This window comes from Gracilinanus agilis, chromosome 1, assembly GCF_016433145.1.
Source record: "Gracilinanus agilis isolate LMUSP501 chromosome 1, AgileGrace, whole genome shotgun sequence".
NCBI classification, from domain to species: Eukaryota; Metazoa; Chordata; class Mammalia; order Didelphimorphia; family Didelphidae; genus Gracilinanus; species Gracilinanus agilis.
This window is the reverse complement of record NC_058130.1, coordinates 639,843,935-639,861,535: the sequence shown is the minus strand read 5'-3', so window position 1 is coordinate 639,861,535 and position 17,601 is coordinate 639,843,935.

Sequence of the window (17,601 nt, the reverse complement as noted above, 5' to 3'; positions counted from 1 at the left end):
TGAATAGAATTCTTTAGGCACTTTAGAGTCTAGAGACATCTTCTAGTTATTGCTTATCTACTTAGCTTGATGTATGACTTTGGACTCATTATTTAACCTTTATGAGCCTCAGATGATTTCCAAGTTTCCTTCTAGAAATAAAATTTTATTATTCTTTTTTTTTTAAACACTTACCTTCCGTCTTGGAGTCAATACTGTGTATTGGCTCCAAGGCAGAAGAGTGGTAAGGGTAGGCAATGGGGGTCAAGTGACTTGCCCAGGGTCACACAGCTGGGAAGTGTCTGAGACCAGATTTGAACCTAGGACCTCCCATCTCTAGGCCTGGTTCTCGATTCACTAAGCTACCCAGCTACCCCCTAAATTTTATTATTCTAATGATAATAGCATTTATATAACTCTTCAAGGTTTATAAAGAACTTTCAAAATATTATTTTTTCTTCATAACCACCCTAGGAGACAGATGCTACTATTATCCCTATTTTACACATGAGAAAGCTGAGCCAAACACAGGTTAAGTGACTTGTCCACGTTCATACTAGTTAAGTATCAGAAGCTAGATTTAAACTTGTTTTTTCCTGATTCCATGTTCAGTGGTCTATTTATTGTGCCATCTAGCTGCCTCATAGATGAGGTCACAGATGATGTTTTCCTTTTATACAACTAACATCTTGTTCACTTTGATTACTGATTGATAAGTTTGTTGGCCTAGCACACTATTTTTTGTTCCAAGCTGGTGATATTTTTCTGTAACTACCAAATCTGGATTTCCCCCAAGTCTACAAAGAGCTATGAATTCTCTATTCTAATACTAAATGTATCTGTTCTTGCACCCATAGTATTTAATGTCATCATCTGCCTACTTTTTAATTGCATGAAGACCTTCAATATGCTATACTGAGACCTGAACACATTTGATGGGAAGTGACTGTTTAAACATGTCTTCCCTGAAGACATTTATAATGGGATTCCCCTGGCAAAAGTGGATGGGATTTTTTTTTTAATTGGAAAAATTCTAGAAATGAAATTACTTTGGGGGTTTGCAGATACATTTTCCTGAATGGCAAGGATGAGACTAAAATAGCAATCAAAATGAAAAAGGGAAAGCAGGTGAAGAAGAGGGAAAGATGATATCTTTTGAAAAATATACTCTATTGTATCAGTTGTAAGTAGTTGCTGAGTTGCATTTTTCTTTCCTACTTTCCTCATTCTGCTTAAATATTTCATGGCTTCTCTGTTTCAACCCAGTGATCAATGCTATGGTTTAAGATATATATATATCTTATATATATAAGGAGAAAATAAAAATGATGTCATCATACATTTGGAGCTAGAACAATAATTCACAATGCTTTAAAATTTGCAAAACACCTTACAAACATTATCTCATCAACAACCTAGGGAGGTAGGCAGATGCTTTTATTTTCCCCATTTTGTAGACAAGGAAACAGATGGACAGAAGCTACATGACTTATCCAACTAGCAAGTATCTGAGGTCACATTTGAACTCAAATATGTCTAATTCCAGGCCCAGCTCTCTATCCACTGGGCCACTGACTTGCTATGTAGGCCCTCTAAGAATTTTTCTAGCAGCATATATGAATACATATGTGACATCTGTTGGTATTGAAGTGCTACGCTATTTCTAGAAAACTTTTGGTATGGAAGATAATGTAATAGGGCTTTATTCCTGTAGGATATCTGTAACATAATTAAGCAATATAAAGACTAGTATTTAAAATTCACTCTACAAACTATTTGTTTCATAAAGAAAGACTGCTATCATTTTATAAAAATTTACATCCACATGTTTCTAGATATATAATCTAAAAACTAACATATCTACAGCCATTTATGGTTTGCAAAGAGCTTATATAAATTAACTCATTGCATCCATAGAAAAATCCTTTGAAGTAGATACAAGTATTATCATCATTTTACAGATGAAGAAACGGGGGTTCAGAGAAATTGAATTGTATCATTGGCAATTGGCATCTGAATTTGATTTATTTTTTCTTGCTTTTAAAGCAATACAAAACAGAACTTTCATAAGCCTTTTCCAATTGACGCACAGGTTTCATCAATATGATAAATAATATAGGTGGCTATGTCCCCAAGTTTATTGGGAGAATGTTTTATAGTATAGTATAAGTATAAATAGTAGTATAAATAGTAGTAGTATATAGTACAGTAGTCCCTCACTATATCTTGATTCACTTATAGCAGCTTCACTGTATCATTGGTTTTTTTTTTAAAATCTAATTCTGTATCACAGTGTTTTCCCTATACCATGGGATTTTGCAGATGAATACAGTACTGTAACAATGGAAATGCAGTACACCACTTCCACTTGCCCAAGTTTGCCAACATGAGATTGTACAAGGCTAAGCATAAAATAGGCATTCCTGTAATGGCTGATGGAATGAAAGGCGACCAACCCCAGAGGTATGTTCTGTATCCTGGGCACTGATTGGCTCAGTGTTTATAAGAGTGTGGGAAAGGTTAATAAGAGTGTGGAAAAGGTTTACAGGAGAGTGGTAAGGGTTTATAAAACCTTAAAATATATATAAATAATAACATAAATATAACACCACTAGTTCATGGATTTTCACGGGGGGGGGGGTCCTCTGGAATGTAACTCCCATGATATATGAAGGATCACTGTAATAGCAAATGTATTTACTTTGAGCTAATTATATTTATTAGTGGAGAACCAAAGAAAAGTTCACTGGTGGGAGCTTCAGGAAGAGAGACCATACAGTACTCTGAATATGGGAGTAGTCATCCCTTGGAAAAGCAAACTCTTAAATACAAGTGCTGAACTGAGGAAGTAGCCACAGAAAGAAGCATTACAATTATTGCAATTATATTCATCCCCTCTTTGCCACCCACATAGCTATCACTAATTCAGGCTCTTATCATTTCTTGCTTAGACTATTACATAGCCTATCTACCAGGTTATCCTACCTCTAGTCTTTTTCCTCGACAATCCATCATCTTTGTAGCTGCCAAATTGTCCCTGGTATCATATACACACTCTGCTGTCTGGCATTTAAAGTTTTTCATAATCCGACTCCAAATTACCCTTTTAGGCTCATTACACATTATTTAATGTTCTAGCCAAACATGCCCACTTGTGGTTTTCTGTACATTACATCCTGCTTTCTATTTCCATGCCTTTGTACAAGCTTTCCCCATGCCCCCAAAACACTCTCCTCACCTTCACCTCAAAGAATTCCTAGCTTAATGTAAAGCTCAGTCCAACAGTCACCTCCTAAAAGGCAGTCTTTTCTGATTCCCCAATGTATTGCCAGTACCCTTGGAAATTACTTTGAATGTTTTGTATTTAACCTCCCAAGAACATATTGATTCTCCCCAATAGAGTAAAAATTATTTCATTTTTGTCTTGTTATCCCCACCATTCAGCATAGCTCCTGAATAAAGGCTTGTTGAATTAGACATAGATTAAATCCAAAATGTTCGTATTGACATTTAAGGCTCTACATGAGCCCATCTACTGAATTTCACATTATCCCTGAAGAAAACTTCCATTCCAACTAGATGATATCCTCCCTGCCTCCACTCAGCACTATGTTCTTTCATAGTTCAAAACATTTTTGCTCATGCTAGCTACCTTGTCTGGAATGCACCCTAACTATTTAAATCTCACCCATCTTTTATGACCATTCAAATATCAGCTTCCCTATGAAAATTTCCCTGACTTGTAGATCTCCTCCTATAGTACTAATTGCCTATGCCACTCATTTGGCCACTTAATTGTTTGCATGCCAATTTTTTTCATGTTTACATAATAATACAAACTGCCATCTATATAGTACATTAAAGTTTGCAAAGTGATTTACTTTCATCATTTCATTTGATGAAATAATTCATATTATCATTTTATAGATGAGAAAATGGACCTAAGGGTGGATGTTAAATGTCTTGATCATAATACCACAGTCATCAGAGGTGGGATTTGAAACCAGGTCTTCCTCATCTCCACATCCAATATTCTTTCCATCTTAACTTGAGTGTCTTACCTTCCAAACTATATCATTAAACACCTGAGGGACTTGGATGAAATCTTATGCTACTTTTATATTTTACCCAATACCAATACAATGCTATATACATACTAGGCATCTCATATTTATAGAATGAACATTTAGTAAGACTCCAAAGACATTTGACCAATGAAGGTCAAATTTTCCTTATCTAGGGCTTAAGTAAATATGATCTCATTTACTTTATAACATGTGTGGAGGGGCAGGAATTGTTCATTTCCTTTAAAAACTGACCACAAATTATTTCCTGCTGAATTTACAAATATCATTGCATGTTACAAAATCAGTCATCCTATAACTAAGGGATGATCTTTTTCCTTTATTTTGTGTGTGTGTGTGTATTTTAATTTTAGCTTTAGAGTACTTGTTATGGTCAACTCAGGTAGCTGAGTTGATTCATTTGAGTGAATTCATTTTGAGTGCATCCTTTAAGAAGGAAAAAAATAAAGGGCAGTTAGGTGACTCTAGTTAATAAAGAGCCAGGCCTGGAGACAGGAGGACCTGGTTTCACATCTGACCTCAGATACTTCCTAGCTATGTGATTCTAGGCAAGTCACTTAACCCCCATTGCAATACCCTTACTGCTTTTCTGCCTTGGAACCAATACTTCATATTGATTATAAGATGGAAGGTTAAGGTTTTTTTTTTTTTTAATTAAAATGGGAGGTGGGATTTGGACTAAGTGGGCTACTGTGGTTCTTTTTAGTTTTAAATCTATAATACTCTATATTTTCCACAACAGCCTACTTCTTTTAATTCAGTGGTTATAAACTCTTTTGAGAATGAGTACCCTTTTATAGCAATAATCGTGCTATCCATGTCTATTGAGAAAATATGTAATAACATAAAGCTATGAATCCAGCAATGGTTTTAGAATGGATATTTATTAATCATAGCTCCATGTATATATACCTGAAAAATAATTTTAAAAAACCATATAGGTAAGGAAGCTTAAAACTACACTAAGACTAAGGGGACTATATATACATATACATACATACCTACATATATATTTATAAATAAGCCTTAAAGTCAAGACTCACCTCTTACACAGATTTGTCTGTATGACCCTGTCCAAATCAGCCAGAAAACAATTTTCTCAGACCAAAAAAGTCAAAACATAGATGCTAGTGTGCACTGGTAGAGAATAGTTTCTCACTAGGGATCTCCTGACAACAATGAAATCAAAGGCCTGAACTTTAAGAAATATTAGTAGATATATTTAATAATTAAACTGATTTAGTGTCATTTAATGAGATAACTGTTGCAGCTTTCAGAGACTGGATAGTATGGATAAAGCAATGACAATTTTAATATTATTTTACTATTTATTACTAATATACAGGTATCCCTTCCACACCACACCTTTCCCTGTCTTGGTTTCAACATATCACAGGTTGGCATAATAAAAAAAATAGGAGTTTGGGGGAGTTTTGCAAAAGCCACAGGTGACATATGAAGGCTGTCATATGACACAGAAAAAGTTTAGAAGTTCAGAAATGTACAAAATATGTATAGTATGGTATAATATTGACATATTTTATCTTTTAATATCAGAAATATACATCAGAAATAAACACCCCATAAAAGAAAAAGAAACAAATCAGACTTCTTCTCTGGAATGAAGGTAGGAACAAAAAATTTTATGTGGATTTTCCAGATTGGGGTGGGGGGAACCATGTCCCTAACTCCTGCAATGTGAAAGGGATACCTATATTATCAGTAATTTAATGATTCATTATTAATCAATAAGAAATATTATTTATTTTCTTATAAAGAAATCAAGGCCTATTAAGTTTGAATGATTGGCCCATCATAATGCAACTATCAAGTAGGTGAGATGCTATTTGAACCCTAGCCTTACTTAACTCAAAGGCCAGTGTTTTTTCCATGTCCAGTGTTTTTTCCATATCACTGTGAAGTTAGCCAGATGTTTTTTGTTATTTAAATTTTTTATATTAGGTGCAAATGAAACATCAATAAATACAAAGCCTCCACACAAAGTACATTATTCACGCTGTACATTTTATTGGAGCTAAATGAAGATCAAAATGCATGATGAACATATGGATTCAAAGATTTCATGTTATTACCCTAACACCTACCTTTTTCCAGAGAAACTGGGAGCCACAGTTCTAATAATATTTATTAGGTTACTCAAGATGCTAGGCAGAAGCAATAACTATAAAACAAAGACAGAAAAGATATAAATTGTCTTAAATAGGTGGCAGGTGGCCATCCTGACATTCAACTACAACCATAATGAAGTTGGAAAAGTGCCAGATTTAAAGTTATAAGACTAAGATGCAAATTCCAGGCTCTGTTGCCTACAACCTTTTCAGGACTCAGTTTTTTCATCTATAATTAAAGGGGTTGAATCAAGCACTGGTTAAGTTACATGACCATTATTTAAGATTTGGCGACAGCTAAGTGGTTCTGTGGCTAATGTTAAGCTTACAGCCAGGAAGACCAGAGTTGAACTTCTGTCTCTAAACACATGGAATACTTTGAAGCTCTGGAACCCTATGCAAGTCACTCTGTATTTTTGTTTCCTCATCTATAAAATGTGGAAAATTGAAGTCAATGGTCTCTAAGTCCTTTCCAGCTCTAAAAAGCTATTATCTTCCTGTTCTTAATTTTGTCTCTATACATTTATGTATAATATATAATGTGCATATATAGATTTTAGATAACTAGAGTTGTAGGAATAGCTCTATATAGATATAGTTATCTAAAATTCTTAAGATTACATTGTGTGCATGCAATGTATATGAGTGACACATAGGTAATGTATGTCTAACCATGGAAAGGCAAGGCCCTTTGAAAGCAAGGGTAAATATAACCTGGGGTCTAGACTGCCTCTGAAAATCCGAGGAAGTCAGAATGGTGTCTGTACCACTGGCAACATAAAAGGGAACAGGACTAGAATTATCTAGAATTACATCTGCTACCCTAAATATTGGTCCAGAGGTACAGGTTTAGATATTCAAAACAAAAGCCACACACTACTTGGTAGTTCTTAAAGGAGTTAGCTTGGCCTCTTTTCTACTCTATAGCTCTCGTTTTAGAGGAAAAACTAAATGAATAAAAGCTTACATTTGGAGTATTTTGAAAGTTCAGGATAAGAATAGGACTGCATTATTTAGCTAGCAAGACTTCCTTTATAAGGTCCTTGATTCTTTCCATTATAAGTAAGCACTCTTGAAATTACTTTGTATCATTTGTATTGCTTTGTATTTACTTTCATGTGTATGTGTTGTATTTCACAGAATGTATTATTTTCATTTTTTTGTATCCCCAGTGCCTTGAACATAGAATCCTACTGGAGAGAGGAACTTAAGAAACGATCCAACCTAGTCCAACCCCTTCATCTTACGGATGAGGGGAGTTGAGATTTAGGCTTAAATTGATTGTTCAAGTTCACAAAGATTGTAATCGCCAAAGGCAGTTTTGAACCTAGGTCTTTTGACTCCAGAGCTAATGTTGATGAACTTTATTAGGCATTGAAAAGACTCCTTCCTCTCTCCCAAGATGGGGATGGTTTGGAGTAAAGAGAGAAGTCAGGAAGCATTTGTTAAGCGTTTACTATGTGCTGGGCACTGTTAAGCTACGGGATACGAATAAATTCCAAAGATAGTCACTGTCTCAAGAAGCTTGCAATCTAAGATGAAGACAAGATGCAAACAACCACGTACAAAAAAGATATCAGGATAACTTGTGGGTGATTTCGGAAAAAGGCACTGAGTCTAGAGAATAAGACTGAAATGGAATTGATGTTGCAAAGTGCAACGAAAATGACTAAAAAGGGCACACGGGATGGATTTAACAGAGCAGAGGCGTTTTGAAGTCAGAGCTCTTAACCTGGAATCTGTGAACTTAAATGTGGTGAATGAATTGCAATATGATTGGTTTCCTTCACTGTACTACGCATTTAAAAACATCATTTTGGGAAGGGATGCAGAGGCTTCCCCAGACCGCTCCCGGTTTCTCTGCCGCAGCCCGGACTCAGGTCCGCAGGCCCTGCTCAGCTTATCGACTAGATCAATCTCCTCTTGGGGGCAGAAGCAGAGGCAGCCAGCAGACTATGCTGGTGAGTGAGCGGCTCCGCCGAGCTCCCCCTGGTGAGGCTTCTGAAGCCGGGCAGGAGCTACACCTCCCACACCTGCTATTATCAGCAGTAGCAGGTCTGGAGAGCCCCCGCCTAAAGCTGGGAAATCCGAAGGTGTAGGTAGGTAAAAAACGCCGCGGGCAAGGATAGAGGGAAAAAAAAACCCCAAAACAAAAAAAGCAAGACCCGGAGTTCAAAAGTGCCCCGCCTGAGGCCAAACCGCAGCACCCTCACAAGGTGGGGCTGCGGAGACCAGCGCCGCCAGGTGGGGGCAAGGCTTCGATAGGCGTCTACAGTCTAGAGGCTGGACTGCGGGGTGGGGGAGGGGGAAAAGAGGGGGTGTGTGATAGAGCTGGGGCGGCGCCCCGAGATGCACCGCGGGGTTGGGGGAGGGGATAAAAGGCGTTAACGGCACTAACTGTGTCTCAGTACAGCGGAAGGGGGGAAGGGAAGGGAAAGTGATAGAAATGTACCGCGAAGTGCACCGCGAGGACGGGAGTCGGGTACCCCGGGGAAAACACCGCGTTCTCGAAGCTCCAAGGCACCGGGCCGGGTGGGCGTGGTGCCGCCGTGACGCAGCAGCAGGGCGCGCGGGGCGGGGCGGGGCAGAGGAGGCTGGAGAATGGCAGTTGTCGGGAGGAGCCGTCGAGATCGGGCCGCGGAGGAGGAGTCCGGGAAAAGAGCCGCCTGGACCCCTCCTCCGTATCCACCCCTCTACCCCATCTGAGAGGCGCCTCCGCCCGCCGGACCCCTCCCCCCGTACTTCCTCCTCTGGCTGCTGCTGTTGCTGCCTCCGCCGCCGCGCCGCCGCCGCCGGGAGATGGGCCTGGCCCCAGTAGGCAGCGGTACCCTGGCTCTTGCTGCTGCCGCCGCCAATACGCCTGAATTGAAGGTACCGGGTCTCCAGGAGGGGACAGGAAGAGAAGGGAGGGAAATCAAAAGAAGGGCGTTCCTGAGACTGCGGCTCCCTCCCGGGGCTGAGGCCGCTGCTCTTTCTTTCTCCGGGACACCCGTAGATACAAGAACCTTCAGGGAGGGCGAGGCCGGGGAGCGCCTAGCCAACCTCGGGTTGTGGGTTGTTTTTTTTTATGAATCTGCTCTCCTTGGACCGGGCCGACGCCCTGCCGAACTGAGGGGACCCGGGAGGAGGAGGAGGAGACGGGGATCCGCCCCGGCAATTCAGTCCTCCCTCTCTGTCCGTGCTTTCCCAGGGGGTCACCCCCGGCCAGTATTGTGACGGGAAGGGGGGGCGCAGCGTCTCCCCTCGAAGCACTTCCCCCAACCCTTAAGGGGAGGGGAGACCGGAGCGGCAGCCGCCGCGGGGAGGCGGCGGGGGCGGAGCACATTCCTGGTGGGTGAAATCGGCTCTAACGGGACCGTTTTCCGGGTCTCGTCGTAAATTCCGAGAGCCGGGTCCACCCTTCTCCCCTTGCTTCTCTCCCCATCAGCCGGCGGGGGACCCCGAGGGAGGGAGGCGGGGGTCAGAAGGGGAACGTCCCCCGAAGAGGAGCGTGTTGAGAGCCGCCAGCGGCCACGGAGGTGTTCTTTGGGGGTCCTGGAGTTCTTTACCCCTCACCCCCTCTCCTGTTGAACCTTGAGAATCGGGGTCCCCAGCCCCAGGCCCCACCGTGCATCACGCCTCTCTCTCTACCTTGGTGATTCTCCTTTTTCCTACCCGCTACCCTAACATTACTTTCGTTTCCTATCTCCGTTAGGGGGAAGAACACGGCAGTAAAGTAATTCTGGTACATGGTTAGTCAATAGAGAGGGGAAGTAGTTTAGGTTATCTATATGTAGACGAGTTGTTTACTTTTCTCCATTGAGAATCAGAAATGGGAATCAGTAGGAGAGAAGCCATATTCGATTTTCCCCACTTACTACCCTGAATTTTTCATGTAGTCTACTTATTGTTAACCTTTCAAAGTGTTCAGAGTGCTCCCATAGTTTTCAGATAGGTTTTGACTAGAAATACGAGCAGCAAATGTTAGTAAGCAGTAGAGGAATAGTCATCTATCTGATCAAACCTTCTCCTTTTTGATTATCTTAAATCAACTGTAAAGTTTCCTTCCCATGACGTTTTTCTTTGAGAAAGTTACAAACCATTTTTTGTCTTTAAACATTCATGTAGATGTACAATCCTACTGGTACCCATTTACATTTTTTAGTTTTATGAACAAGGACATTGCCAAAGTTTTGTTTCCAATTTTTCCACTCATATATTAGGATCACAACCTGGGCCTTGCCTTTCTTGCAAAAAGTACAAACAGTACACTGTATTGGTGAGCTCACAAGGGAAAGACTTCAATGCCTAGCTGGTACTTTGAAATAAACATTATTATTAAGCTATTCATTACTCTTTCTGCATGAAGTTTTGTTATTCAATACTAGGAGTCTGAGTTGAATTAAGGTTTAAAAACATACCTACAAGTTTAGAAAGTGAGGACTCTCTCATATTGAATTCATTTTCAAACACTTTCTATAAAACTCAGTCCTTGTCAGAATATAAAAAGGGCAAAAAAATTTTGTTCCAAGATATAATTTTTAATGAATATGATAGAATTGGAAAGGTTGTTAAAAAGCAAAAACAAAAACTCTCACTCCTTCAAGAAAAACATGTTGGAAGAATATAAGAATTCTTTTGCTAATTAAACTGAAATATTTGGAAGATAAGCTGATTTTACTTTTTTATTTCTTTTTCTTTTATTAGATTAGTCTATCCACATTTAAACTTTGTTTCTCTACCCCTCAACCCCAGTTCTAAATAGAGGACTTTCTGAACTCAGCAGCTTTATGATGCATCTGCTTTTTGGGATTAACCTGTAGTTCCTTTTTGGATTTATGATATAATATGACATGGTTGAAATGTTCAAATTTTAAAGTCTTTAAATAGACCACTTATAAGGGAAAATAGGTTTCATTTTAAAAATCCCCTTATCTAAAAATCTTAACATTTGAAAATTGGTGTTATTATCTGGTAAATATTTCTGAATTTAATATTGGAATTTAGTCATGTTAACTTTACCTGTGACTTATAAAAGAAAATAGGCAAATGAATTGAAGAACTGTTATTTTTGGTTGCTTCAATTGGCTATTTTAATACAAAGAGACAGTATTTTCTGTTCTTGCCATCCATTGAAATATCTAGTGTTGAAATTTGTTTCTTGAGTTTGGTGCTCAATGTGAGCTTTTTTGCAAATCAGTTAACCTTTAAATGGCTTTTCATTTACTGAACAGGATTATGCTACTTTCTCCATTGCATACAAAATAAGTCCTAATAAATGTCTGGTTTTTTTTATAAAGTACTTCGAGAAAAAAATTACATGAAAAAGTATGTAGTTCGTAAAATTGTAGTGTTAGTTGGTTGGAATCATGTAGTAACATTTTTGCTGTTGACAAGCCAACCCCTGGGGCTGCCTCCTTTTTATGTGACTAATTTTAAAAATTGTTTGTATTAAAGGATTGCTGGGTTTTGGAATAGGTCTTTTAAAGGAAATATTCATTATTTTAGTATTTTTTGGTAGTTCATCCTTTGATCTTGCAAATTTAGGCTTAACAGTGAATGTATATTTTGTTTCTAATTATTTTTTGGTTTTGTGGCAAAGAATGTTAAGTTCAAAAATTGAATGTTGGTTTATCTTTCTGAGTCTTCCATAAAATTGATTGATAGACTATTTAAGAGGTTTCATTCATGTAGCTTAAATTTTCTTAGTATTTGTGCTGTGACTTAACAGAACAGCTTTGTTTTATTTCTTTTCTCAAATAAACTTCTCCAAAAACTAGTACAGCATTTTGTACATAGTAGGCACTTGACAAGTGTCCATTAGAATAAATGGATTCCATTTTTTTCTGCAGGCTATTGAGAGCATAGTGAATAATTCTTGGAAAATATTTTTTATATATCTCTGCAGTTCCTCACAAAGGCCTTTTCATTTGTCAAATGTACCCCGGTTTCTTCCAAGACAAAGCATATGCTTTTATATCTTTAAGGTCTGGAGACAAAATTAGGCCACTTCTGAGTGTAAGCAGACTAAACTAACCATTTTTGAATTTATCTTTAGCAGCATTCTGCATATGTTTTGCAAACTACCAGGTCAAGCAGAAATACCTAATAATTGGCTAAAAAGAGAGTACTCTCATATATGGAACACTTCAGTGCTTAGAAGCTTTCATTTGACTCCTGCTCAGCAAAATGTTAATCTGATTACTGATAAACCCTTCTCTACATCATCTAAATTCTCCATACTTAATTAAGCTGATGGCTTGGCTAGGGCTTTTTCCCTATCAGAGGCTAATTTTTACCTTCATTATATTTATATTTTCAGTTTTAAGATGTCACTTCTTTGTTAGCTGAAAGAAGATGCATAAGATCAAAACAATACACATGCATAATTACACCTGCACAGCTGAAGACAGAGGGGATGATATTGCTTTGCTAAATGCATCTATATATTCCAGATGGTGGTAGACTTCAACCAAAAAAGGTAATGAGATATTTTGAATGCCTATCAACTTGGTTGCTGCACTTTCCTTTTGATAACTTCCATATTTATATTTTCTGCATTTAAAATATGAAAAAAATGGCTTTTCAAATACACCAATATTAGTATTTGAGTTTGCTTTTTTTCATAGCATAGATAGCTGAGGAATAATCAGTTTGTTCTCTTGCTGGCAACAGTATTCTTTCAGGATATGACATTGGCCTTGAAAGCATTCTAGAAACTTTGGTGCTATTGATAACAATTAGTCTTTTGCTTTAAAAAGCATTCACTGAAATATTAGTTAATTATATTTATTGTATTTCTTTGGAGAAGTTTATATGGGAGAGTTTGAGAAGCCTAAGAAGCATTACTTGAGACTAAAGTATTTGCATGTTGATTTATTGTAAAGCAAAAAGCTGTTTAGAAATTCTTATTAATAGAATCATAGAATATTGGATCTGAAAGGAACTTTACATGGTGTAGTCTAAGCCCTTTGTTTTAATAGATAGGAAGCTGACACCCAGAGAGTTTAAGCAACTTTTCCATGGCCACATAAAAACTTAGTAGCAGAGTTGGAACTAGGACCCGATTTCTCTCCAGACTAGCTTTTGAGCCTAAAAAGGTAGTGTGTACATTACACCAACTTGCTGTTTTCAGGCTCTCCCTTGTTCCTTAGACCCCTGGATTATAAATAGCCCTGGTGTAATGTCAGGAGCAGGCAGACTGCTTGAGCAGAAGAGGCAATCTGATGGAGATTAGCCATAGGGAAGAAACATGTTAGTCAAGGTGTTAAAGGGAATATAGAAAAGTTAGGGAAGTACAATAGAGGAATCTTACAACATTAGGCTTCTAGATAAATAACTCTTGTGTTTGTACAACATTGGGTCTCTGCAACTGCCTACTGGACATCTAAGTTAGAGAATGTCTTTGTGTGCCTGAGGGATGTCCCCTCAGACATTAAAGTTGCTATTCAGTTTGTTTTCTTACCTCTATGTTTCATCTTAGAATCAATATTGTGTATTGGTTCCAAGGCAGAAGAGTGATAAGGAATGGGCAATGGCAGTTAAGTGACTTGCCCAAAGTCACAGAGCTAGGAAGTATCTGAGGCTACATTTGAACCCAGGACCTCCTTTTTCTAGGCTTAGGCTTGGCTCTCAATCCACAAAGCTGCTTAGCTGCCCCCTACTTAACAAAGTTTTGAGGCTTCTTTTCATTCTTTTTGCACTGTGCAACTTTACCAGTATGCCTTAGCCACCTCCTTTCTCCATTCCTTTGGACCTCTTCTCCACTTGGTGAGTTCTTCCTAGAACCTTTATTTTGAGGGAGGACCCAACCAATCTTGCATTATCCAGACTTTTGTCACCATTCCCCCATTACCTCCTGTATACTTTCTATCTTTCTCTTTCAGTATCCTTCTATGTTTGATCTTCTCTCATTATAATATGAGCTCCTTAAGGGCAGGGGCTGCTTTTCTTTTCACTATTTTTTGTATCCCTAGCATTCATTAGCACAGTGCCTGGCACATAATAAGTATTTAATAAATACTTCTTGACTTGAGTGCAACACGTTTTGAAATAGAGGAAAGTAGGAACACCAAAATATTTTCATTCTTAATGATTATATTATAGCATGTATTATAAAAATAAGTCCAAATCAGGCTAAACTTTATGCAATGTTAATTACATTCCTCAACAAAAAGTACAATTTGCAACAGTAATTCAGGAGGGCATATTTAGTTGGTCAGCATTGTTTTTAACCATCTAACCCAAAGATCTTAATCAATTTTTGGTGGCATGAATATAGTAAGCACTTATTCTCTTCTTTTTGATGGTTAAAAAAACACTACTTAAATGCTAGCTATTATCTTTAAGGGCCTTTTATAATTCTATTTGTATATTATGCTAAATGCCAATGAAATATTTAATCTAGCTTGATAGAGTTTGTTGTCTGGAACCATCCCCCATCTTCAGTAAGCAAAAAGAGTTTGTGTTGATCATGTTATCGAAATTAATATGTTTATGGTAGGTATCTGAGGCAAAGATATCTTCATTTTGAATCTTAGTATTCTACTAGGACTACTAGGGTAAGTCCCTATGGGATCAATAGGACTGAGAAGTAAAGATTATATATGAATAAAATAAAATTTCTCCCCATTATTCTTCTAGCTTCACTACTACTATCTTAATATCTAGAGTATATGTTTATACTTAACTCCTTTTCTATTTTGGAAGTGAAATCCTCATTTAAGGATTGAAAAAAGCCTTAATTTGCATTTTTGTCCCTTTAAAAAATGTTTAGAATTTAAAAGATAAGTGAAATAATTTTAGCTTGCCTATAGTTTGATTTTTTTCCTCCAACAAAAATTCTTCCTATAAAATCTCATAGAGCTCAAGAGTTTTTTTTTGTTTATTTTCTTTTAAATAAATACAAATATGAATTGAAGTTTAGAGAAAATGTTTCAAACCCTAAGATCAATTTGTGAGAAGACATGAAGGATTCAGGACAAAATAGGAATGTCAAAATATTAGCCTACTAGAAGTAATTTTCTAGATGGAAGCAAGAGGCCTTAATCCTGGGGTTAAGTATAACTTGATAATGGTGTCTATCAAAGGAAACTAGAAAGCTGTAACTCTTTTCGTAGACTTGGGGATTCTTTTCCTCATACTGTGTTTGGAAGGTGATAATCATTTCTAAAAATCAAGAGACATGTTAACTAAAACACTTAGTTTATTTTATGTATTTTCTCTAACAAATACTTATACATGCTTTCAAACAAAACATATGCTTTTAGATTTTTAATTTTGGTTACGTGGAAAATGTTTGTTGTGCAAATCAATTTCTATAAAATCAATATGAAAAGATAAAAACACAGTAACTTGATTAAAATGCTCAGGGAATGGGGTGGGGTGTTTTGGATAATTGCATTGTTTAAATAATATAAGGTAAACCAGTTTTAATCCTTGAAACTACTCATTCTTTTAGATTCATTAACCTAGTATATTAAAAACAACTATTTTTGGGTAGGGGATATTTTTCTCAATTACAGAATAAGATTTTGTTTAAGTGAGGTTAGATTTTGATCCTAGGCATTTTCTGGTTTTGTTATTGTTCTTTATTTAAGACTTTTAGATGGTACCATGGGTAGAACAATAGCATTGGAATCAGGAAGACCCAAGTTCAAATCTTTCCTTAGACATTAGCTGTGTGTCTTTAGACTTAGATAAGTCACTTAAAACTCTTTCACTTTAGATTTCCTCATCTCTAAATGAGGGGGTTGTACTCAATGGTCATCTCATCTCCAACAGATGGTCCCCTTTTTTTCTCTCATTTTCAATCTCTTATCTACTGGATACTGTTCTCTTCTTACTTACTAGATTCTTCCCTATTCTCTACAGACATACCCATGTCTCCCTTGCCCTCAGAAAACCCACTAGCATTGATGATTGCCCCATACTCTTTCCTCCTTTTTTGTGGCTAAACTCCTTGAGAAGGCTATCCACAATAGTGGTCTCCACTCCTTTCTTCTCATTCTCTTAACTCTTTATATCCTGATTTCCTATCCTTTACTGAAACTCTCCTCTCCAAAGTTACTCCATATCTAGTGACATTTTTCTTAATCTTCATCTTTCTTGACTTCTTGCAGCTTTGGTACTGTGTAGTTACCACCTATTTCTACAGAGTTTTGTTCCATTAAGAGGAATTTGGAACCAAGATTGGTCCATTACATTCCATCTATATTTTAAAGTCTTTGAGTATTGTTTTAATTTACACATCATAGTTACCAGGAATATTCTGGTTCTAACTTTCTTTTTCATGCTCTTATTTCATATAGATTTTCCTGTCTTTCTGAATTTCTGAGACTGACATAAGAAATGATCATTAAATGCATCACATTTTATTGAGCCTTTCATCACTTGATGAATACCCACTTTATTTCCATCATTAATTATTGAGGAAATTTATTATTTACATTAATAGATTCTCAACTATTAGATAATTTAAAAATAATAATTCATCAATCATTGAATTTTAATGTATTCTCAGTTAAAATCTTATTTTTAATAGAAATCAGTTGTGTTTTTTTAACCTATTAAAATTTTTTTTTTATGTTCTTATATGGTATTCATTACATTACATTGCCTCTTCTTAATCCTTTAAATGTTAGCCTTTCTCTTTTCATTCCTTGTTGCCTCTTTACTTAAGCCATCAAGCCCACATTCATATTTAATATTTGGTATCAACCTAGAACAGTCCAAAGATGACCATTGGATTTTTTTTGGCATCGTAAAAGCTAAATTCTGTACCCTATGTATTGTATGTATTCCTGTGAAGTTCTCTTCTAATGCTTTATCGTGGATGTTGAAAGGACAAGGGGTTTTCTTAACTTCTGACCAGTAAAGTATAACCTTCCAAAGTGGAGAGGAATCATTTCTAGTGTGAAGAAAAAAAGGCTTAATTGGTGCCTTCTTAGGTTTGAAGAGTTTCATCATCATAAAACTAGCCACCAAGTGATAGATTGTTTTTCCCTACAATAATCTAATTCAGAAGTATTTATTAGATTTATTAGGTGCCTAGCTAGGTAGCACAGTGGAAAGAGCATCAGGCCTGGAGTCAGGAAGACTCCTCTGAGTTCAGATCTGACTTCAGAGATGTTGTGTGATCCTGGGCAAATCACTTAACTCTATTTGCTTCAGTTTCCTCATCTTTAAAATAAGTTGGAGAAGGAAATGGCAAATAACTCCAGGATCTTTGCAAAGAAAATTCCAGATGGGATGTTGATGAGTCAAACATGACCAAAAAAGTGACAGAACAACAACACTAAGTGCAGGAAAGAGAGTGAAGCTCTGGGAATGCAAAGGTAAACATGAATAGCTCCTGCTGTGTGTGTTCTTCTGAGGGAAAATTACATAAATACATATGAAGTAAATTAAAAAATAACTTCAGGGTGGAA